The sequence below is a fragment of the Nipponia nippon genome, unplaced genomic scaffold (genome assembly GCF_047370975.1).
Source record: "Nipponia nippon isolate SJK-2023a ecotype South Korea unplaced genomic scaffold, ASM4737097v1 scaffold_22, whole genome shotgun sequence".
In the NCBI taxonomy this organism is placed as follows: Eukaryota; Metazoa; Chordata; class Aves; order Pelecaniformes; family Threskiornithidae; genus Nipponia; species Nipponia nippon.
Window position 1 is genome coordinate 1,999,507 of NW_028262339.1, and position 12,459 is coordinate 2,011,965.

At 37.5% G+C, this 12,459-nt stretch overlaps 1 protein-coding gene across 5 annotated transcripts in view; it reads right to left on the bottom strand.

Annotated features, from left to right (window-relative positions):
* LOC104012734 (proprotein convertase subtilisin/kexin type 5) overlaps positions 1-12,459 on the bottom strand; it is a 206,167-nt gene that overhangs the window by 175,695 nt on the left and 18,013 nt on the right. The gene's annotated exons all lie outside the window — the stretch shown is intronic.

Consider the following 12,459-nt stretch of genomic DNA (forward strand, 5'->3'; position numbering starts at 1 on the left):
AGTGTTCAACATTAAAGGTTCAAAGAGAATTGGAAATAAGCCACTGAGGAACTCCAAAAATCTGCTTTTAAAATATTAGAACATAAACGTCTTGAGAAAATATCAGAGTAGACTGAGAACAAATATTGATATAAAATTATTGTTCTCAAGGAGCACTTGAATATTTTATCTTAAAGTTTAAAATGTAAACAGCACTGGGGAATGAAGGAGAACTTTTTGGAAAAAAAGTCCACAATTTAAATGAATACTTCTAAAGGGGAAACTGCACCAGGGTTTATGATATTATTCTCAGTCTGTACAGTTAAATAGGTCCATCAGTATCTAATTTTCAGAAAGAATTACTTATGTTTAAATATGGAAGCATTCAGTTAAACCAAGTCAGTTTATCATAAATTAAATAGGAATTGGTTTGACTAAGCCTAAATAGAGCATATTAATACTACAATAGCAATTCCCATGATGCCTTCTGTTTCAGAGATGATTCAAGCTGAAATGGTGCATTTCTGTCCCATGGAGGAGCCTGGTCTCAGTCTCCATGTGCATATCTGTGAATAAATCCTCCTTAAATCTCCAGGGAAAAGTCTTCTCACAGACATCTCAGAGCTGCAGGACCCTGGGCATGCCGAGGTCATTCACACGCAGTTCTCTGTGGGCCGAAAACTATCTCCACAGCAGGTACCAAAGCAAACACTGTTTCTTTGTCCATGGATGAACCTACTCTATTGGTGACGTAGTATGAGTCAGAATAACATGCAGTTTCCATGATGATTTTAGCCAGTCCAAAAGGTAATTAAGGACATTATTGTACACAGTTGTGTTGTTATATCACTTGTTGTTATATCACTGCATTAATTTGTTTCTTCTGATAGTTTAACAACCTGCAGCACAACGAATGTCCCTAAGCATCAGGCCAATGTTTTGCGGTTTTTGAATTATTAATATTTATATCAACCACTGAAATTTGGCTCCAGGGTTAGCACCAGTACAGGTGAAAGCATGCTGCCCCAAGACAAAGGGACATCAGTCACTTCCTAGATGTGTCCCTAACACACGAGTAGCCTCAAACAGTGCTGAAGTGCTAACCACTGTCGAATGATGCTACTCTTGCTTCTTAAATCCTCAGAAACTAGTAATATGCATATTAACCATACCAAAATACTGTACAGAGGTTAGGTTTTTATGAACCTTGCTATCTTTAGTGTGAATTAGAGACATACTACTGTGTGTGTACGTGTGTGTATACACAAACACATACGTTATTTAAAAGTCAGAGCTCAAGCAGGTAACTGTATTTTACCACTGCACAGAACTGCATAGATAGAAACACGTCATATTTCAGGAAAAATAAACAAACATCTGTCCTGTTTTGTGCTGCATAGATCTCAATATCTTCCAGTTCTCCTTGTTTTGTCTTGCACTAGTTTGGGGTCCTTTTTTTTAAGGATAAACTGTAGCTTACCTCTTTAAGAGCATCCAAAACAGCAGAGTTAGAGGGTGGTGTAATTACACCCCTGGAGGTCCTACAGTTTAGCAGCACTAGCCACCCTCAAAAGACACTGGAGGGGATAGGAGACAGTCCCATGTTTATTTTACCGACTAGGCCTGTGCACACATGCAGGGATGTGCGTATTCTACTTTCCAGTCAGGGCTGTACTCCCTCTGAGACCTTGTCCTCAGGAGACAGAATTAAGTGTGATAACTGTAATGCCATGTCTTCCAGGCACCGTCAATTTAATAATAATAATAATAATAATAATAATAATAATAATAATAATAATAATAATAATAATGTGAGATCTACCGCTTTAGTTCATAATTGTCAGTGAAATAAAAGGATCCCAAATCTTTTAAATGGAATTTAATTCTTATTCCCTAACTATCAGTGCCTCTTGCAGTAAGGTAACACCAGTGTTATTAAAAATTATATTGCCCTTTTTTTTCCTTAATGGGAATTTACTTAGACCTTCCAAATCTTTGGACCACTTGGCAAATAGTTAAATCATGGAAATATAGCACAATAAAACTTATTATTATGGATGTTCTTGTTAAATTGTTTTTTATACTTTTAACTACCAAGTCTTAGGGGCACTATCAGAGGGAAAGGAATACAAAGACCAGACTGTAGATCTAACCACCTTAGAGACTGATGACGATTTAGCTGTTTTATCCTTGGGAAATCTCTGTAATCTTCTTTTTGACCTGGAAGACCTGATTTCTTTAAAAAGAGATTGAGAAACATTCCTGAGGAATTGCCTGGACAAAAGCAAGGAGAATGAGTAGAAAGGGGGTGGATTACTCTTTGGAGGTAATATCTTCATCACTGAAAATTTTAAATAGATACAAACATAAATTTAAGTAGTACTATATTATGCTTATTCAAGGATAAAAATAACTCCTGGGAACAATAATCCTACAACACTGCAGTGGAATCCCAGAAAACCCAAATAATCACATATATACATTAATTTTATATTTAGTAGGTCTTATTTTCTTTTTAAAGTTGAGAAAATCAATGAATTTAAAATATACTAACTATGAAATGAGCCAAACTTTCTAGGCTTAGTCTTTGGAATACATTTCTTCCATATGCAGTTTTATATTCTAAGGCAGTATTAAGATAATTTAGGATATAATGACTGAAAAAAATCATCTACTTTCGCATCTGAGTGTCTTCATAAACTGTAAGGAAATATAAGTGCTAAAGTTGCCAATGAAATACACCTTAAATATCCATAAATGATAACCAGACTGACCTACGTCATGAGTGAAATGTTCATGTAACAGAACATAAGCAGGGAAGTTGTTCACACTAATGGAAGCAGCTTGAGATATGCCTTCCCAACAGTTTCTAACCTAATCAGTCAACTAAACCACTTTTTTGGGGGGGGGGGGCTGATATCCTACACTACCCTGCATGAGTTAAAATAGGTTCTTGGATTACTACAAGCAGACGGCATTAAAAAAAACCACAGAAACTACCAGAACTGCTGAACACTGTGGTCTTCTCTTGATCTGCAGCAGCAAGATAGTATCACTCTGCCTAGTCTAAAGGAGAGAAATAATGATATTCAGTCTCTGTATTACAGAGGCTCTAAATCAGTACATTAAAGGAATATCTACTGGGTGGGGAAAAAGTGCACTTTTAATGTGCTCAAACTTAGTTAAATAAAAGAATCTGAAACAGCAGCAGAACCAAGGCAATGTGGGTATGAATATGGATTATCACCTCAGACTCAACCGAGACTATTCTGAAAGTCTGAATTCAAACCATGTTCATCAAATGTCCAAGTAACCCAGTTTTCAATTCCATTTTAAGCCCAGTTAGCTAACATAAATCAGATGGCCCAAGTTGTACAAACATCTGTGTGTGTGCTTGAGGTAGGCATAACCACAGTTGCCAATTCATATCTGTGCTCCTCTCATGTTCCCTTCTTTTCAGATTTGTTTCATAGCAAACAGATATGTCCACAAGTATTGCCAGAGTCGCTGTTTCTGAATAGTGACACTCTTGAACAAGTCGGACTTGACCTCAAATGTACCCCTCTTGTACTGATCCTTACACTTTCTTGAAACATTTTTTCTGAGTCTCATAGGTGGGAATTCCAGATAAAATGAGATGTTAACTGCCATCAACTCGGCAAAAAAAGCTATACTGTACTCAAGGGTTCCTTAAATCCTTGGTATGGAAGACAAAAGAGTTCAGCCAGGAAAACAAGGTACTCTTCTGAACCACCTGCATATGAAACACAAAAAAAATCCAATCTAGGCAGATAAATTAAACCACCTAGCTATTACAACAGAAACATCACAATTTCCATATAAATAAATCAGGTTGTATCTCTTCACATTCTAGGTACAAATATGCTGATACTTTACCTTTGAAATTCCCTCTCCTTCTGTTTAAATGGGAGAAAAAATGTCACCTTACTGAATTAATATAATCCACTCCTGACTTCTATTGTATTTTTTGGCAATTTTCCTCTGTGTTTCAGCTATTTACACAGAGAAATTCTGCCTGTGAACTTACCTTGACATCAAATTAGTTGATGTCTAAAATGAGTAACAAAGCCATTAAAATAAAGGAGCTCTGAACTGTGTTCTTTCAGATAAGAATGTTATTATTGTTGCTTACATCCTACTGCATTTTACTTTAAAAAAATAGTAGCACATTAAGTCTTTCAGTGGCAAACTCAAAATAAACTCTCTAGTCTTTTAACTTTTCATGTGCCTTTGTTAGTAGGATAAAAAAGTAACAATACTCTAAGGTCAATTTTAAGTCTTGATATCATTCTAATTCACTATCAAGGCTGAGATTTTTTCAAAGTAATTTTGTAAATTTTAACGAGAATTTACATTTACTGTAGATAAATTAAGTGACCATGCAGGTTAAGTGACCATGCAAGAATATAAAAAGAACATTTTAATTTGCAGTAGAAATTCTTTATATGAGTTTGTATATTCCATTTTGGATTACCTCTATAACAATTCCTTTTTCTAATAGCTTTTCTTTTCAAGGGTTTCTATTCTGTTCCAGAATACAATCTAAATATATTTAGAGCTTCAATTCTAAACTATAATTAAAATTTAATTCAAATTAGAATCTAAATTTAAATGCAGAATTCTAAATTCCTAGTTAGCAACAGTCTAAAATTTTTTTACAATTCCAGTATTCTACTCCTCTAAATAGAGAAATATTCTATTCTAAATATATTATAAAATATACTTAGCAATATAAACCAAAATCATTTTCCTCCAGACAATAAGGTAAACTAATAATTGATTAATTACTTTTACAAAGCTCAGGATGATTCCTAGATCATATCTTCTGCATATATGTGTTGTATGCAGTTGCATTTTGAAACATATTGTCAAATTAAATTCTGCTTTTTGGGATTCCAGTACTTTAATGCTCTCTTTGCAACCTCATTCAACACTTGAAATTACATGAAAAAAGCTAAAAAACAACATATATGTATTGACACTTAACAGAGAGGCCTTAGCACAACTAAGTTTTAGAAGAACTATCTTTGCAAGAATGGGAAAGTATTAAGTCACAGGTCTTGGGAAATAGTATGAATTTATAAAAGAAGTTCAGATATTTAAAAGATATAAATTAGAACTGCATCAATAGCTTTATTCTAATATGTGTCTAATCACATTAAGAATTATCAATTTAATCTGCCCTACTAAAAAGGATGGCAGAAGAATGTGGCTTGACAAGGTTCTGAAACTGTTATTTCAAACATGCAAACAGTATAAAGGTTAGCTAAGAAATAGGTTTTACGTTTTAATAAACTGCAACAAGAAAAGTTTCACAGTGTACTGGTTTTAGCTGGGATAGAGTTAAATTTCTTCATAGTAGCTTGTATGGGGCTATGGTTTGGATTTGTGCTGCAAACAGTGTTGATAACACACCAATGTTTTAGCTATTGCTGAACAGTGCTTACAAAGCGTACAGGTGTCAAGGCCTTTTCTGCTTCTCACACTGCCCTGCCAGGGAGTAGGCTGGGGGTGCACAAGAAGCTGGGAGGGGACACAGCTGGGACAGCTGACCCCAACTGACCAAAGGGATATTCCATACCATATGATGTCATGCTCAGAAATAAAAGCTGGGGGGAAGAAGGAGGAAGGGAGGGACATTTGGAGTCATGGTGTTTGTCTTCCCAAGTAACTGTTGCACGTGATGAAGCCCTGCTTTCCTGGAAATGTCTAAACATTTGCCTGCCAACGGGAAGTAGGGAATTAATTCCTTATTTTGCTTTGCTTGCGCACCCAGCTTTTGCTTTACCTATTAAACTGGCTTTGTCTCAACCCACAATTTTTCTCATTTTTTGCCTGATTCTCTCCCCCTATCCCACTGTGAGAGAGCAGCTGTGTGGGGATTAGCTGCCTACCAGAGTTAAACCACAACACACAGCAAAGGAAGTACACGTTAATTTCCTTTTAAATCTTGATCATGAAGTATTTAATAACCATGGCACCTGTCCTGAAGCTTGTAAACATTTGCTCAGTCCCAATGGGATCAAGTGTCTTCTCATTTACAAAACTGTAAATCAGTAATAGCTCTGTTGAATCTAATTGAAATTAAAAGTTATAAATCAAGGGAAATCAAATCTAATGGGAATACTTGTATAAGTAAAAGACTTAAGAACTGGGCACCAAGTTAGATATGCTGTTATATCTCTATCCAGTTATTTAAACATCTTAAGCACATTAATAGCAACAAATTATAACATTCAAATTGACTAAAGCAGTTACCTACAGTAGTCATACTGTTTCCAGTGAGCATTTATATTGCCAGCAATAAACCTTTTCACACTGTACTTTGTCTTTCGAATCTGAATTCAGCTATTATTGGTCACAGTAAGTACAAAGTTTTCATTTAACTGACTTTCACAGGAGACTTGATTTAAGTAATTTCCTCCTCTATCACAAATACAATTTACTGAAGGGTAATAAAGTAGCGACTCATGGGAATATCTAGGAATCAGTTACATTTACAATTATTTCATCTACATGATGTATGGAGGTACTAAATCCACTGCTCTTTTACAGTGAAACTACAACATACCTCTTTGACTTTGTACTATATCAAAGTCTGATGATCTACCACTCTGTAGAGTGGGCTTAACCAAATACAGATGCAAAACTTGTCCAGAATCAGACATGATGCTGATATATTCACCCATCTTATTTGATCAATGTTAGAGCTGTACAAAAGTTTATACTATTTTGTAGAAAAGTGATGTTTGTCAGTAACCATTATTTATATAAACAATCTCCACTTCCACGAGTAATCTCATAATTTGTATAAGGCAACTTGAGGAACAACTGTTCCTATGAGTAGCAGTTTCTGGATAGGATCCTATAGAGTAACTGAAATTCAATAATTTCTTAATGGGGAAAAAAAATTCCATTTGACAGAATCTGCAGGCAAGTGTAAAGAAAAAAACAAACAAGTAAGCAAGCAAGACAAAAAAAAAGAAAAACCCCAACCCCAAATTATTATGTATTATGTAGCATTCAAACCTATTAAGAAAGAAAACATCAACATCATCATAACTAATGTTTATTGATGAGAAAAAAGAAGATTACAGCACATCAAGGGACTGTTAGGTCTAGGCATAGTCAGGTAAGATTCAATTTAAAGTAGCTATCTCCAGTGACAGCGGAAAAAAATGGAACGTATCATTTCAGATATATAGGTCTCGCTCCTTCTCTGCCAGTTTCCACAGTGCTGGAAGATCTATTAAGGTTCGATTCAGCTTTCACTGGAATCGGTGGGATCTTTGATTGTATTTAATGGGGGCTGCAATAAGCACTTAATGAAGAAACATTTTTTTTTAATTTAGACCTCAATGAGGAACAAGGCCTACATTCTATAGTAAGTTAGCGTCCTAATGCCTAGGTTCTTATATCAGCTGTGAAATTACTTCAAACTATAGAAAAAAGTCAAGGAGAACTGATAGCCAATTATAGTTTGTGATTAAATATCTGAAGTTACTAAAACCAATGACAAAAATCAGGTCAAAGCTTGCATAAAATGTCCATTTCACACATTTAAAAAATATTCCTTAGCAGCCTAATTGTCTGGAGAACAAAATCTTGGAATTTGAGGGTTGAGTGAAAGCTTAGCTGCATATCTCAAACTGCATTTCCTTGGAGAAAGGAGTAATGTTTCTGTTGCATATTTGTTTAACGCATTGTTATCGCAATACTTAAATAGAGGATAGCTGGTCAGCTGGAATGGTAGCAATGAATTGGATAAAACCAGGTGTTCTTCTATATAAATGGATTTGCATTTCCATTTTGAAACATTTGTTTTCATGCTATATCAGCCCTACAAGCTCAGAAAGATTAAGAAATCACCAAAGATACCAGCCACCACTAGAACTTGCTCACTATGTAATTAAATGTGTCAGATTAATATTCCTAGTTTCCAGTCAAAAATGGAAGTTATTTAAATTTCACAAGATGGACATTATATTTATTTATAAGAAAGCTTCCAAAAGAGCAGTCTATTGCAATGATAGAACCGTTTATTGATGAGATATTTATTGCTGCCCTTACCAACACAGTCTAGAGCCCCTCGTGTCATAGGGTGGTTAAGTCTTTTAGAAAGCAAGGCTCAGCAACCCTGTTTATTTGTATTTATCAATTTGCCCAGGTGATGGCTTTGTGATTTGTCAGTTGGCCACGATCATCATATACTGGCCTAAGAACTATAGGGAGGGATCTGTTCAGTGATATTTAAACTTCCCTAAGGTGATTAGTACTGAACTAAAGGTATCTCTCGACCAGACAGGCAGAAAACTGTAACGACAGTGATGCAGAGATGGGCACGTGTCAGAGCCTCAAGGAAATACCAGATATTGTGATGTGTATCCTCTCCAGAAATGACCTTGCACTTCAAATAGGTGTGAATAAAATTATACTAATGTTATGCTTTAGATCCAAAGAAGAGAAATGATTTTGCTTACAGTGGAGCAAAAGGGAATCTTCTGAGAAGAAAACTGAAAGCAATAGCGAACTATAATACTGTAATGCTGTTTGGGGATGGAGCTCTTATTGTGTGGCACTGATGGAATGCATCTGGTCAGTCAGACTCTCCAATATTATCGGGGTACTTGCAATTGTATTTCTAATATTCATGTTTAAAGGCTATTGAGATCTTTACAAATTTCAGCTGAATGCTTTGCTGAGCTACATTTCAGAGACTCTCTTTGAGGTCCAGTAAGAGAAGTGTTTTTCTTAAAAAGCAGAAAAAGCTAATCTGAGCTATAAGATCAGTGTTCAAATATCTGGACTGGCTCCTCTCCACTTCCAACTGATAAAACTACTACAGAGCTTATTCTATAGTCCATTCCTGCAATGAAGCTGTGCTACTGATTTCCAAGAGGGGTAGGGGAACTTTCTCAGCTTAAAGCCCTGCCATTGTTGTTCATTCTCCTGCTTGGCCCCCTGAATACCAGGCTACCTACAGATCATAAAATATTTTTCACAGTTTAGCATCTGATTGATTTGTTTGCTTCAGTTCAGCTCAGATGGGCTACTTGAGATATGATACTTTAAATGCAAATATCCTGCAATCCAAGAATTCGAAAGGAATAAGGATGAAATAAAACAGAATGAATAAAAAAATCAGTAAATTAAGTAATTGAAAGTAATAGGAGCAGTGGCATGAAACCTCTCACTGAGGTTTTCAAAACTGTTTTCATATCTGAGGACAGCTGGGTGACAAATGTGATGTCAATTTTTAAAAAGGATATCTGGGAACTATAGACTTGCAGGTGTCTACTAGGCAAATTAGTAGAAACTATAAGAAAAAGATTATTAATAGATAGATAGATAGATAGATAGATAGATAGATAGATAGAGGACACTTGGATAAAAAATTACCTACTTGGAAAAAGTCAAACAGAGGAAAATTATGCCTTATAAATTTATTAGTGTTCTTTGAAAAGGTCAAGCATGCAGATAAAGGTGACCCAGTAGATATACTCTACTTTGTTTTCCAAATAGCTTTTGACAATGTCCTTTACCAACAGCTTTTAAGGAATTAAGAAGCCATGCGATAAGAGGAAGGTCCTTGCACAAGCAAACAGTCAGTTAAAAGACTGAAAACATAGATTAGTAATAATTAGTTTGGTTCTCACAACGGAGGGAGGTCCCCACTGGAGTTCTGCCAGGGTCTGTGCTAAAATCTTTTCTGGGACCTATACTATTTCACAAAAAAAAAAATGAGATGGAAAAGGGAGTATGCAATGAGGTGTAGAAATCAGCTATTGTTACCAATCATAGCTGTAAAAGCTACAGTTGACTATGCGTGAGCTACAGGACCTTGCAAAACTGAGTGCCAACAATAAAATAGCAAATTAAATTCAGTGTAGATAAATGTAGATGAACTGATGTATAATCCATGGCTGACATAGGTATTTCCCTATGTTGTGATTTTACAGTTCATCATTTAGAAAGGAAGAGAAAGATATATTGGTCAATCACAGAATCACAGAACATGCAAATATGATACTGGAAATATCTTGCCTGACAAAGCCCAGAGAATTATTTATGATACTGTACAAAGCAGTGGTGAGGCTGTACACAAGCTGGCCATCTTTCTGGTCAAGATAAATGGATTTCAACTAAAACACAGCAATTGGGATGACCATGGGAGTCATCCTTCTAAAAGGAAAACAGAAGTTACATTAGCAAAACCAAAGGCTGGTTCCCCCAGCAAATGCACTGGAGAAACAGAAGAGCTATTTAAGGAAAAGAACAAATAGATATGTACTAGCCATGACTAAATTTAGTCTGTAAATTGGAAATCAGTGAAGAAACAGCTTTCCAGACTGAGGACAAGTAATCTAACCACTTTTAAAACTGGTAAGTTTTAAACGGATTTAAAAACCATGGAAAGAGATCCACTTGTAAAGACTTAAAGGCTTATAACAGCAATGAACTGGACCTGATGATGTAGTCCAATATCACTGTGATTTTTATATTTATTTTGAGCTGATACTTTGCAAATTAAAAATTGCATCTATAAATATATATACAAATCTATGAATAGATATAGATGTTTATATGTACTACACCTAATCAAGAATAATCTACTGGACAAATTCAGGCTGGAGAACAACTGTCTACAAATTTGGCAGAATCAGTCTGTGAGCTATAGCAGATCACAAGCTGAACAGAAGTCAACAATGTCATACAGCCACGGGAAAGACAAGCACCATAACAGGATATGTAAATAGGAGTGCTGTCCTCAGGACACCTAAAGGAATCCTTATTCTCTACTCAGCAGTAAAGCTCTAGCAGGAATACTCCACCTATTCTTCAAGAAGATGAGGATCAGTTAGAAAGACCAGAGTTAAACAGCAAGACTGATCAGTGAAAACATGACCTATGTGAAACAAGGGAAAGAACTGGGCTTGGATGAAAAAAGAAAAAGTGGGTGGAAGGAAGAGTGGAACACTACAACTTTTCTGCTGTTGCTGTTCTTTACGTTCACAGAGAAAGAAATGCAGGCTTTAAACTGCAGGAAAACACATGCAGCTTAGACTTCAAGGGGGCAATGAGGATAATCATAGAATCATAGAATCATAGAATTGTTAAGGTTGGAAAAGACCCTTAAGATCATCGAGTCCAACCGTCAACCTATCACTGCCAAGTCCATCTATACCATGTCTTCAAGCACCGTATCTATCCGTTCTTTAAATACCTCCAGGGATGGAGACACAACCACTTCCCTGGGCAGCCTGTTCCAATGCCTGACTACCCTTTTGGTGAAGAAGTTTTTCCTAATGTCTAACCTAAACCTCCCCTGGCGCAGCTTGAGGCCGTTTCCTCTTGTCCTATCACTCGTTACTAGGGAGAAGAGACTGACCCCCACCTCGCTACAACCTCCTTTCAGGTAGTTGTAGAGAGCAATAAGGTCACCCCTCAGCCTCCTCTTCTCCAGACTAAACAACCCCAGCTCCCTCAGCCGCTCCTCAGAAGACTTGTGCTCTAGACCCTTCACCAGCTTCGTTGCCCTCCTCTGGACACGCTCCAGCACCTCGATGTCCTTCTTGTAGGGAGGGGCCCAAAACTAAACACAGTACTCGAGGTGCGGCCTCACCAGTGCCGAGTACAGGGGCACTATCACCTCCCTGGTCCTGCTGGCCACACTGTTCTTGATACAGGCCAGGATGCCATTGGCCCTCTTGGCCACCTGGGCACACTGCTGGCTCATGTTCAGGCAGCTGTCAACCAACACCCCCAGGTCCTTTTCCGCCAGACAGCTTTCCAGCCACTCTTCCCCTAGCTTGTAGTGTTGCATGGGGTTGTTGTGACCCAAGTGCAGGACCCGGCACTTAGCCTTGTTGAACCTCATGCAGTTGGCCTCGGCCCATCGATCCAGCCTGTCCAGGTCCCTCTGTAGGGCCTTCCTACCCTCCAGCAGATCAACACTTCCCCCCAACTTGGTGTCATCTGCAAACTTCCTGAGGGTGCACTCGATCCCCTCATCCAGATCATCAATAAAGATATTGAACAGGACCGGCCCCAGTACTGAGCCCTGGGGAACACCACTCGTGACCGGCCGCCAACTGGATTTGATTCCATTCACTACCACTCTCTGGGCTCGGCCATCCAGCCAGTTTTTAACCCATCATAGAATGCACCCATCCAAGCCGTGTGCGGCCAGCTTTTCCAGGAGAATGCTGTGGGAGACAGTGTCAAAGGCCTTACTAAAGTCCAAGTAGACAATATCCACAGCCTTCCCCTCATCCACTAAGCGGGTCCAATGAATAATGAACCACTAGAATTGACCATGCCCTGGCACTGTGGAGTCTCCTTACTGAAGACCTTAAAAAATAGGTTTAATATCTGCCAGGAAAGATGTGGGCATAGCTGATCCTGCGTTTGCTGAAGGCAACCTTACTTTAGGCTCTTTATCTTACCTTAAGCTCCCTT